At 43.9% G+C, this 9,921-nt stretch overlaps 1 long non-coding RNA gene and 6 other non-coding genes across 7 annotated transcripts; 1 reads left to right on the forward strand and 6 right to left on the reverse strand.

Annotated features, from left to right (window-relative positions):
* Window positions 1-476: 476 nt before the first annotated feature.
* Window positions 477-667, reverse strand: LOC113037058 (U2 spliceosomal RNA). Its single transcript, XR_013901573.1, has one exon. It is a non-coding gene; the product is annotated as a U2 spliceosomal RNA (small nuclear RNA).
* A 1,083-nt stretch (window positions 668-1,750) lies between these two features.
* On the reverse strand, window positions 1,751-1,863 carry LOC113037064 (U5 spliceosomal RNA). The gene has a single exon (XR_003274563.1). It is a non-coding gene; the product is annotated as a U5 spliceosomal RNA (small nuclear RNA).
* A 1,882-nt stretch (window positions 1,864-3,745) lies between these two features.
* On the reverse strand, window positions 3,746-3,936 carry LOC145420250 (U2 spliceosomal RNA). The gene has a single exon (XR_013901575.1). It is a non-coding gene; the product is annotated as a U2 spliceosomal RNA (small nuclear RNA).
* A 1,094-nt stretch (window positions 3,937-5,030) lies between these two features.
* Window positions 5,031-5,143, reverse strand: LOC145420255 (U5 spliceosomal RNA). Its single transcript, XR_013901580.1, has one exon. It is a non-coding gene; the product is annotated as a U5 spliceosomal RNA (small nuclear RNA).
* A 1,880-nt stretch (window positions 5,144-7,023) lies between these two features.
* On the reverse strand, window positions 7,024-7,214 carry LOC113037060 (U2 spliceosomal RNA). Its single transcript, XR_013901576.1, has one exon. It is a non-coding gene; the product is annotated as a U2 spliceosomal RNA (small nuclear RNA).
* Window positions 7,215-7,703: 489 nt separating this feature from the next.
* On the forward strand, window positions 7,704-8,222 carry LOC145420024 (uncharacterized). Its single transcript, XR_013901302.1, has 2 exons — window positions 7,704-7,836; window positions 8,117-8,222. It is a non-coding gene; the product is annotated as an uncharacterized LOC145420024 (long non-coding RNA).
* Window positions 8,223-8,308: 86 nt separating this feature from the next.
* Window positions 8,309-8,421, reverse strand: LOC113037061 (U5 spliceosomal RNA). Its single transcript, XR_003274560.2, has one exon. It is a non-coding gene; the product is annotated as a U5 spliceosomal RNA (small nuclear RNA).
* Window positions 8,422-9,921: the final 1,500 nt, after the last annotated feature.

The following is a 9,921-nucleotide window of genomic DNA, read 5'->3' on the forward strand; positions in this document are numbered from 1 at the left end:
CCTCGTATAGTTCGTGGTTTGTTATGCTCCTTTCCAAAAGCTTCCTTGCGTCCTCTGGTAACCTCTCTTTCAGAAAACCTAAAACCATTTCTTGAGCCCCTCTATCTATTTCTTACACACCAAACAATGAACTGTAGTACTCCTCTACCATCTTCAAAATATTATCCCGTCCAGTAACCGATTTCCCTTCCCTTTTTCCTCTTTCTTTTTCATTTGAGCAAAAAAATAGGCCGAGCACTTCTCCTGTTGCATATACTCCTCCTGCATAAATTTAAACATTCTTGTTTTTGCCCTCTCCTGAAACAAAACCTCCTGTTCCTTTAATAATATATTCAGTTCCTCGCTATCTTCCCAGTTTTTTTTCCTTATTTGTCTGAGCTTCTATCCCTGCACTTTCGCCGCTTGCGGCTGCTTTCTGGCTCTTGGTTTGGCCGACCTTACTTTGTTTGGCTTTCTTGCTTTTGCACAAAGTCAGTAAAGGGGGCACCGTTCCCGGAGGCGCTGCAATACCGGGTCGATGCGTGGAGCGAACGGAGCGAGCCCCTTATTCGGCTCCCTGTTCTAAAAATGCGTTTAATAAATTGCCCCCAAATCGGGGGCGTATCAGATATTAAACTGATAAGAACAGCTACTACACTTGATCTTAGCCAAAAGGCCGAGAAGCGATGGCCTCCCGCAGGTTCCTGGCAGAGCCGCCTTCTTGGGACACTTCTCGCTTGTGACGGTGCGCTCTTTCACTTGGCTCACAGGGAGGGAGCCGCTTCAAATCTCCGCCCACCTACAGTACGTCAGAGGCCTGCGGAGCTTCCTGGAACTGTGCGTGTAGCTGAGATATACTGAGTGTGAACATTCTCAAAACTGTATTGTATATAGTTGATTTATTTTTTATTGTGTAAATTTAATTTATGTAAAACTAAGGTTCCACGTGTCACTGTTGAAGTGGGGCATTAATCAGTGTGACGCCACTTGTAAACATGGGGTTTCCCAGCCAGAGCTGCATGGACTCCACACTGGTGAGGCACACTTTCTGTAGCTCCTCTCCCTGTACTAAATTATACATTTAAATTTGGTGTATTTTTCTTTGCTAACTATTAGTTCTCATGGCTAAAAGCTCCCAAAGTGTTTTTGATTGCTTTGAACGAGAAAAATAGTAATTGGAACTGCGTTTTATCTGTTACACCATCCGTTTATGTGGTCCTTACTTGTGCTAAACAGGGATGAGGAGAGGCCTGCTGTTGCTGTGTGACACTGATTTTGCTGCTGCACTTTGTCTTCTAGGTATGTGTAAATGTATAGGTTATGTTTTATGTGTATAATGAGTTCATCACCTGAGGCTGCACACTGCATAGTATTTTCAGCCATGTTGAGAAAAGTTAAAGTTGTTTGAATATGTATTGTGTAATTGATCCATCTTAGTGGGGATTTAAATATTACAAGTTATTATTAGTGGCTTCATATTTGTCTCTGTTTGACCCCACTATAACATTTGACTTTAAAGTGGCTGTTGGGAGAATCGTTGTTTTGATAGATTGTATTTTCTTTTATATATTGTAAGCAGAGCTGCATGGACTCCACACTGGGATGAGGAGAGGCCTGCTGTTGCTGTGTGACACTGATTTTGCTGCTGCACTTTGTCTTTTAGAAATAAATCCAGTTTCCAGCCAGTCTGTCGTCACAACGCAGTCAACCATTTGAAATCTGCTACACGCGCTTTCTTCTATTTCTTCTTTTGAACAACGAGGAGAGGGGCCAGCCAGACGGCAGACCCTGCCAAAAATAGGTGCAACTCCTTAGCCTCACTCTCCACGGAAGTCTTTAGTAAAAGGCGAAAGACTTGTACGTTTTGAAGAGAAGCCAGAGTGTGTGTTTCTTTGGCCTCGCAGGAAGCCGCAGTGACTCCTCGTCCCGGCTTCCGGCGTCACGGTAGGCCCTGTTTGCTTGGCTGAAGGGGCAGATCTCAGGCCCCGCCTGCTCTGCTCCAGAGTTCCACTTTGACAGGAAAGGGGTGACTGGAGAGGAGCACATATGTTACTGTAATACATCACATCCAATTTCAAAGGGATGTATTGGACATCCCTCCCACCTTTTGATATTGTCTGATACATAGTTGTTCTTTTACATATTCATACCCCCCCCCCCCATATTAATTTAAAAATTCCCCGTGTTAGCACCTTCCTATGAGTCTGTGGCATTGGAAAGACATATGCCAAATGGAGTAGGGCAGGTAAGATGTCAGCTTTTACGGCCAAAACTTTGCCAGTTATAGTGAGCTTTCTTTTTGACCACATCCCCAATTTCTTTAAGATCTTCGCTATCTTCAAATCCCAGTTGTAATTTGCTGGATTTCCAAAATCAATGCCCAGGACCTGCATGGACCCTTCACACAAAGAAAGCCCGCAAAGCGTCTGTCTCCTACCTGCCCATCGTCCCAAAAATGTATATTTTGATTTCTCCTCATTGACCTTTGACCCCGCAGCGCTCTCAAAGGTCTGTATTGTTCGTATCATCTCCCTCACACTTCCATCATCTTCCAAGTAAAGAACTGTGTCGTCAGCGTACTGGGAGATCTTCAACACCTCCCCCCTGGCAAGGGCACTCCTCTAATTTTCTCGTTTCCTCTTATTGCACATGCTAAAGGTTCTACATATATAACATAGAGTAGGGCGGACAGGGGGCAACCCTGCCGTAGCCCTCTCGTTTGTTGTACTTCCTCTGTTAAGTGTCCATTTATCTTTATCTTGCAGATTATGTCAGTATACATCATACTTATCCAATTCAAAAATTTACCTCCTATATCAAAATTTCTCATCACCCTCCATAAGAAATCATGATTGACCCTATCAAAAGCTTTTTCCTGATCAAGTGTTACGCATATTGTTGTCAAGTTCCTCTCTTCGATGTATGTAAGCACATCTCTATGTAATTGTAAGTTCCAACCAATCTGCCTGCCCTTTACCCCGCATGTCTGGTCTGCATTAATAATAGCAGGCAAGACTCGGGCCAGGCGTCTTGCTAGAGTTCGACTCAAAATTTTGTAGTCCACGCAGACCATTGAAAGAGGCCTATAATTTGAAAGCACAGCAGGTGAGCCTTTCTTATGTAGAAAACTTATCACACCCGTCCTCATACTCTTTGGCATTCTACCCGTTTCACACATTTCTTCAAATACCTCCAACAAGTGGTCTCCGATGAGATCCCAAAAGGTGATGTAAAACTCCTTTGTGAGTCCATCTATCCCAGGTACCTTGTTATTCTTCATTGTCTTTATCGCCTCGTATAGTTCGTGGTTTGTTATGCTCCTTTCCAAAAGCTTCCTTGCGTCCTCTGGTAACCTCTCTTTCAGAAAACCTAAAACCATTTCTTGAGCCCCTCTATCTACTTCTTCCACACCAAACAATGAACTGTAGTACTCCTCTACCATCTTCAAAATATTATCCCGTCCAGTAACCGATTTCCCTTCCCTTTTTCCTCTTTCTTTTTCATTTGAGCAAAAAAATAGGCCGAGCACTTCTCCTGTTGCATATACTCCTCCTGCATAAATTTAAACATTCTTGTTTTTGCCCTCTCCTGAAACAAAACCTCCTGTTCCTTTAATAATATATTCAGTTCCTCGCTATCTTCCCAGTTTTTTTCCGTATTTCTCTGAGCTTCTATCCCTGCACTTTCGCCGCTTGCGGCTGCTTTCTGGCTCTTGGTTTGGCCGACCTTACTTTGTTTGGCTTTCTTGCTTTTGCACAAAGTCAGCAAAGGGGGCACCGTTCCCGGAGGCGCTGCAATACCGGGTCGATGCGTGGAGCGAACGGAGCGAGCCCCTTATTCGGCTCCCTGTTCTAAAAATGCGTTTAATACGTTGCCCCCAAATCGGGGGCGTATCAGATATTAAACTGATAAGAACAGCTACTACACTTGATCTTAGCCAAAAGGCCGAGAAGCGATGGCCTCCCGCAGGTTCCTGGCTGAGCCGCCTTCTCGGGACACTTCTCGCTTGTGACGGTGCGCTCTTTCACTTGGCTCACAGGGAGGGAGCCGCTTCAAATCTCCGCCCACCTACAGTACCTCAGAGGCCTGCGGAGCTTCCTGGAACTGTGCGTGTAGCTGAGATATACTGAGTGTGAACATTCTCAAAACTGTATTGTATATAGTTGATTTATTTTTTATTGTGTAAATTTAATTTATGTAAAACTAAGGTTCCACGTGTCACTGTTGAAGTGGGGCATTAATCAGTGTGACGCCACTTGTAAACATGTTGCGTGTGTGGGGTTTCCCAGCCAGAGCTGCATGGACTCCACACTGGTGAGGCACACTTTCTGTAGCTCCTCTCCCTGTACTAAATTATACATTTAAATTTGGTGTATTTTTCTTTGCTAACTATTAGTTCTCATGGCTAAAAGCTCCCAAAGTGTTTTTGATTGCTTTGAACGAGAAAAATAGTAATTGGAACTGCGTTTTATCTGTTACACCATCCGTTTATGTGGTCCTTACTTGTGCTAAACAGGGATGAGGAGAGGCCTGCTGTTGCTGTGTGACACTGATTTTGCTGCTGCACTTTGTCTTCTAGGTATGTGTAAATGTATAGGTTATGTTTTATGTGTATAATGAGTTCATCACCTGAGGCTGCACACTGCATAGTATTTTCAGCCATGTTGAGAAAAGTTAAAGTTGTTTGAATATGTATTGTGTAATTGATCCATCTTAGTGGGGATTTAAATATTACAAGTTATTATTAGTGGCTTCATATTTGTCTCTGTTTGACCCCACTATAACATTTGACTTTAAAGTGGCTGTTGGGAGAATCGTTGTTTTGATAGATTGTATTTTCTTTTATATATTGTAAGCAGAGCTGCATGGACTCCACACTGGGATGAGGAGAGGCCTGCTGTTGCTGTGTGACACTGATTTTGCTGCTGCACTTTGTCTTTTAGAAATAAATCCAGTTTCCAGCCAGTCTGTCGTCACAACGCAGTCAACCATTTGAAATCTGCTACACGCGCTTTCTTCTATTTCTTCTTTTGAACAACGAGGAGAGGGGCCAGCCAGACGGCAGACCCTGCCAAAAATAGGTGCAACTCCTTAGCCTCACTCTCCACGGAAGTCTTTAGTAAAAGGCGAAAGACTTGTACGTTTTGAAGAGAAGCCAGAGTGTGTGTTTCTTTGGCCTCGCAGGAAGCCGCAGTGACTCCTCGTCCCGGCTTCCGGCGTCACGGTAGGCCCTGTTTGCTTGGCTGAAGGGGCAGATCTCAGGCCCCGCCTGCTCTGCTCCAGAGTTCCACTTTGACAGGAAAGGGGTGACTGGAGAGGAGCACATATGTTACTGTAATACATCACATCCAATTTCAAAGGGATGTATTGGACATCCCTCCCACCTTTTGATATTGTCTGATACATAGTTGTTCTTTTACATATTCATACCCCCCCCCCATATTAATTTAAAAATTCCCCGTGTTAGCACCTTCCTATGAGTCTGTGGCATTGGAAAGACATATGCCAAATGGAGTAGGGCAGGTAAGATGTCAGCTTTTACGGCCAAAACTTTGCCAGTTATAGTGAGCTTTCTTTTTGACCACATCCCCAATTTCTTTAAGATCTTCGCTATCTTCAAATCCCAGTTGTAATTTGCTGGATTTCCAAAATCAATGCCCAGGACCTGCATGGACCCTTCACACAAAGAAAGCCCGCAAAGCGTCTGTCTCCTACCTGCCCATCGTCCCAAAAATGTATATTTTGATTTCTCCTCATTGACCTTTGACCCCGCAGCGCTCTCAAAGGTCTGTATTGTTCGTATCATCTCCCTCACACTTCCATCATCTTCCAAGTAAAGAACTGTGTCGTCAGCGTACTGGGAGATCTTCAACACCTCCCCCCTGGCAAGGGCACTCCTCTAATTTTCTCGTTTCCTCTTATTGCACATGCTAAAGGTTCTACATATATAACATAGAGTAGGGCGGACAGGGGGCAACCCTGCCGTAGCCCTCTCGTTTGTTGTACTTCCTCTGTTAAGTGTCCATTTATCTTTATCTTGCAGATTATGTCAGTATACATCATACTTATCCAATTCAAAAATTTACCTCCTATATCAAAATTTCTCATCACCCTCCATAAGAAATCATGATTGACCCTATCAAAAGCTTTTTCCTGATCAAGTGTTACGCATATTGTTGTCAAGTTCCTCTCTTCGATGTATGTAAGCACATCTCTATGTAATTGTAAGTTCCAACCAATCTGCCTGCCCTTTACCCCGCATGTCTGGTCTGCATTAATAATAGCAGGCAAGACTCGGGCCAGGCGTCTTGCTAGAGTTCGACTCAAAATTTTGTAGTCCACGCAGACCATTGAAAGAGGCCTATAATTTGAAAGCACAGCAGGTGAGCCTTTCTTATGTAGAAAACTTATCACACCCGTCCTCATACTCTTTGGCATTCTACCCGTTTCACACATTTCTTCAAATACCTCCAACAAGTGGTCTCCGATGAGATCCCAAAAGGTGATGTAAAACTCCTTTGTGAGTCCATCTATCCCAGGTACCTTGTTATTCTTCATTGTCTTTATCGCCTCGTATAGTTCGTGGTTTGTTATGCTCCTTTCCAAAAGCTTCCTTGCGTCCTCTGGTAACCTCTCTTTCAGAAAACCTAAAACCATTTCTTGAGCCCCTCTATCTACTTCTTCCACACCAAACAATGAACTGTAGTACTCCTCTACCATCTTCAAAATATTATCCCGTCCAGTAACCGATTTCCCTTCCCTTTTTCCTCTTTCTTTTTCATTTGAGCAAAAAAATAGGCCGAGCACTTCTCCTGTTGCATATACTCCTCCTGCATAAATTTAAACATTCTTGTTTTTGCCCTCTCCTGAAACAAAACCTCCTGTTCCTTTAATAATATATTCAGTTCCTCGCTATCTTCCCAGTTTTTTTCCGTATTTCTCTGAGCTTCTATCCCTGCACTTTCGCCGCTTGCGGCTGCTTTCTGGCTCTTGGTTTGGCCGACCTTACTTTGTTTGGCTTTCTTGCTTTTGCACAAAGTCAGCAAAGGGGGCACCGTTCCCGGAGGCGCTGCAATACCGGGTCGATGCGTGGAGCGAACGGAGCGAGCCCCTTATTCGGCTCCCTGTTCTAAAAATGCGTTTAATACGTTGCCCCCAAATCGGGGGCGTATCAGATATTAAACTGATAAGAACAGCTACTACACTTGATCTTAGCCAAAAGGCCGAGAAGCGATGGCCTCCCGCAGGTTCCTGGCTGAGCCGCCTTCTCGGGACACTTCTCGCTTGTGACGGTGCGCTCTTTCACTTGGCTCACAGGGAGGGAGCCGCTTCAAATCTCCGCCCACCTACAGTACCTCAGAGGCCTGCGGAGCTTCCTGGAACTGTGCGTGTAGCTGAGATATACTGAGTGTGAACATTCTCAAAACTGTATTGTATATAGTTGATTTATTTTTTATTGTGTAAATTTAATTTATGTAAAACTAAGGTTCCACGTGTCACTGTTGAAGTGGGGCATTAATCAGTGTGACGCCACTTGTAAACATGTTGCGTGTGTGGGGTTTCCCAGCCAGAGCTGCATGGACTCCACACTGGTGAGGCACACTTTCTGTAGCTCCTCTCCCTGTACTAAATTATACATTTAAATTTGGTGTATTTTTCTTTGCTAACTATTAGTTCTCATGGCTAAAAGCTCCCAAAGTGTTTTTGATTGCTTTGAACGAGAAAAATAGTAATTGGAACTGCGTTTTATCTGTTACACCATCCGTTTATGTGGTCCTTACTTGTGCTAAACAGGGATGAGGAGAGGCCTGCTGTTGCTGTGTGACACTGATTTTGCTGCTGCACTTTGTCTTCTAGGTATGTGTAAATGTATAGGTTATGTTTTATGTGTATAATGAGTTCATCACCTGAGGCTGCACACTGCATAGTATTTTCAGCCATGTTGAGAAAAGTTAAAGTTGTTTGAATATGTATTGTGTAATTGATCCATCTTAGTGGGGATTTAAATATTACAAGTTATTATTAGTGGCTTCATATTTGTCTCTGTTTGACCCCACTATAACATTTGACTTTAAAGTGGCTGTTGGGAGAATCGTTGTTTTGATAGATTGTATTTTCTTTTATATATTGTAAGCAGAGCTGCATGGACTCCACACTGGGATGAGGAGAGGCCTGCTGTTGCTGTGTGACACTGATTTTGCTGCTGCACTTTGTCTTTTAGAAATAAATCCAGTTTCCAGCCAGTCTGTCGTCACAACGCAGTCAACCATTTGAAATCTGCTACACGCGCTTTCTTCTATTTCTTCTTTTGAACAACGAGGAGAGGGGCCAGCCAGACGGCAGACCCTGCCAAAAATAGGTGCAACTCCTTAGCCTCACTCTCCACGGAAGTCTTTAGTAAAAGGCGAAAGACTTGTACGTTTTGAAGAGAAGCCAGAGTGTGTGTTTCTTTGGCCTCGCAGGAAGCCGCAGTGACTCCTCGTCCCGGCTTCCGGCGTCACGGTAGGCCCTGTTTGCTTGGCTGAAGGGGCAGATCTCAGGCCCCGCCTGCTCTGCTCCAGAGTTCCACTTTGACAGGAAAGGGGTGACTGGAGAGGAGCACATATGTTACTGTAATACATCACATCCAATTTCAAAGGGATGTATTGGACATCCCTCCCACCTTTTGATATTGTCTGATACATAGTTGTTCTTTTACATATTCATACCCCCCCCCCCCCCCCCCCCATATTAATTTAAAAATTCCCCGTGTTAGCACCTTCCTATGAGTCTGTGGCATTGGAAAGACATATGCCAAATGGAGTAGGGCAGGTAAGATGTCAGCTTTTACGGCCAAAACTTTGCCAGTTATAGTGAGCTTTCTTTTTGACCACATCCCCAATTTCTTTAAGATCTTCGCTATCTTCAAATCCCAGTTGTAATTTGCTGGATTTCCAAAATCAATGCCCAGGACCTGCATGGACCCTTCACACAAAGAAAGCCCGCAAAGCGTCTGTCTCCTACCTGCCCATCGTCCCAAAAATGTATATTTTGATTTCTCCTCATTGACCTTTGACCCCGCAGCGCTCTCAAAGGTCTGTATTGTTCGTATCATCTCCCTCACACTTCCATCATCTTCCAAGTAAAGAACTGTGTCGTCAGCGTACTGGGAGATCTTCAACACCTCCCCCCTGGCAAGGGCACTCCTCTAATTTTCTCGTTTCCTCTTATTGCACATGCTAAAGGTTCTACATATATAACATAGAGTAGGGCGGACAGGGGGCAACCCTGCCGTAGCCCTCTCGTTTGTTGTACTTCCTCTGTTAAGTGTCCATTTATCTTTATCTTGCAGATTATGTCAGTATACATCATACTTATCCAATTCAAAAATTTACCTCCTATATCAAAATTTCTCATCACCCTCCATAAGAAATCATGATTGACCCTATCAAAAGCTTTTTCCTGATCAAGTGTTACGCATATTGTTGTCAAGTTCCTCTCTTCGATGTATGTAAGCACATCTCTATGTAATTGTAAGTTCCAACCAATCTGCCTGCCCTTTACCCCGCATGTCTGGTCTGCATTAATAATAGCAGGCAAGACTCGGGCCAGGCGTCTTGCTAGAGTTCGACTCAAAATTTTGTAGTCCACGCAGACCATTGAAAGAGGCCTATAATTTGAAAGCACAGCAGGTGAGCCTTTCTTATGTAGAAAACTTATCACACCCGTCCTCATACTCTTTGGCATTCTACCCGTTTCACACATTTCTTCAAATACCTCCAACAAGTGGTCTCCGATGAGATCCCAAAAGGTGATGTAAAACTCCTTTGTGAGTCCATCTATCCCAGGTACCTTGTTATTCTTCATTGTCTTTATCGCCTCGTATAGTTCGTGGTTTGTTATGCTCCTTTCCAAAAGCTTCCTTGCGTCCTCTGGTAACCTCTCTTTCAGAAAACCTAAAAC

This window comes from Astatotilapia calliptera, chromosome 14 (assembly GCF_964374335.1).
Source record: "Astatotilapia calliptera chromosome 14, fAstCal68.1, whole genome shotgun sequence".
Classification (NCBI taxonomy): Eukaryota; Metazoa; Chordata; class Actinopteri; order Cichliformes; family Cichlidae; genus Astatotilapia; species Astatotilapia calliptera.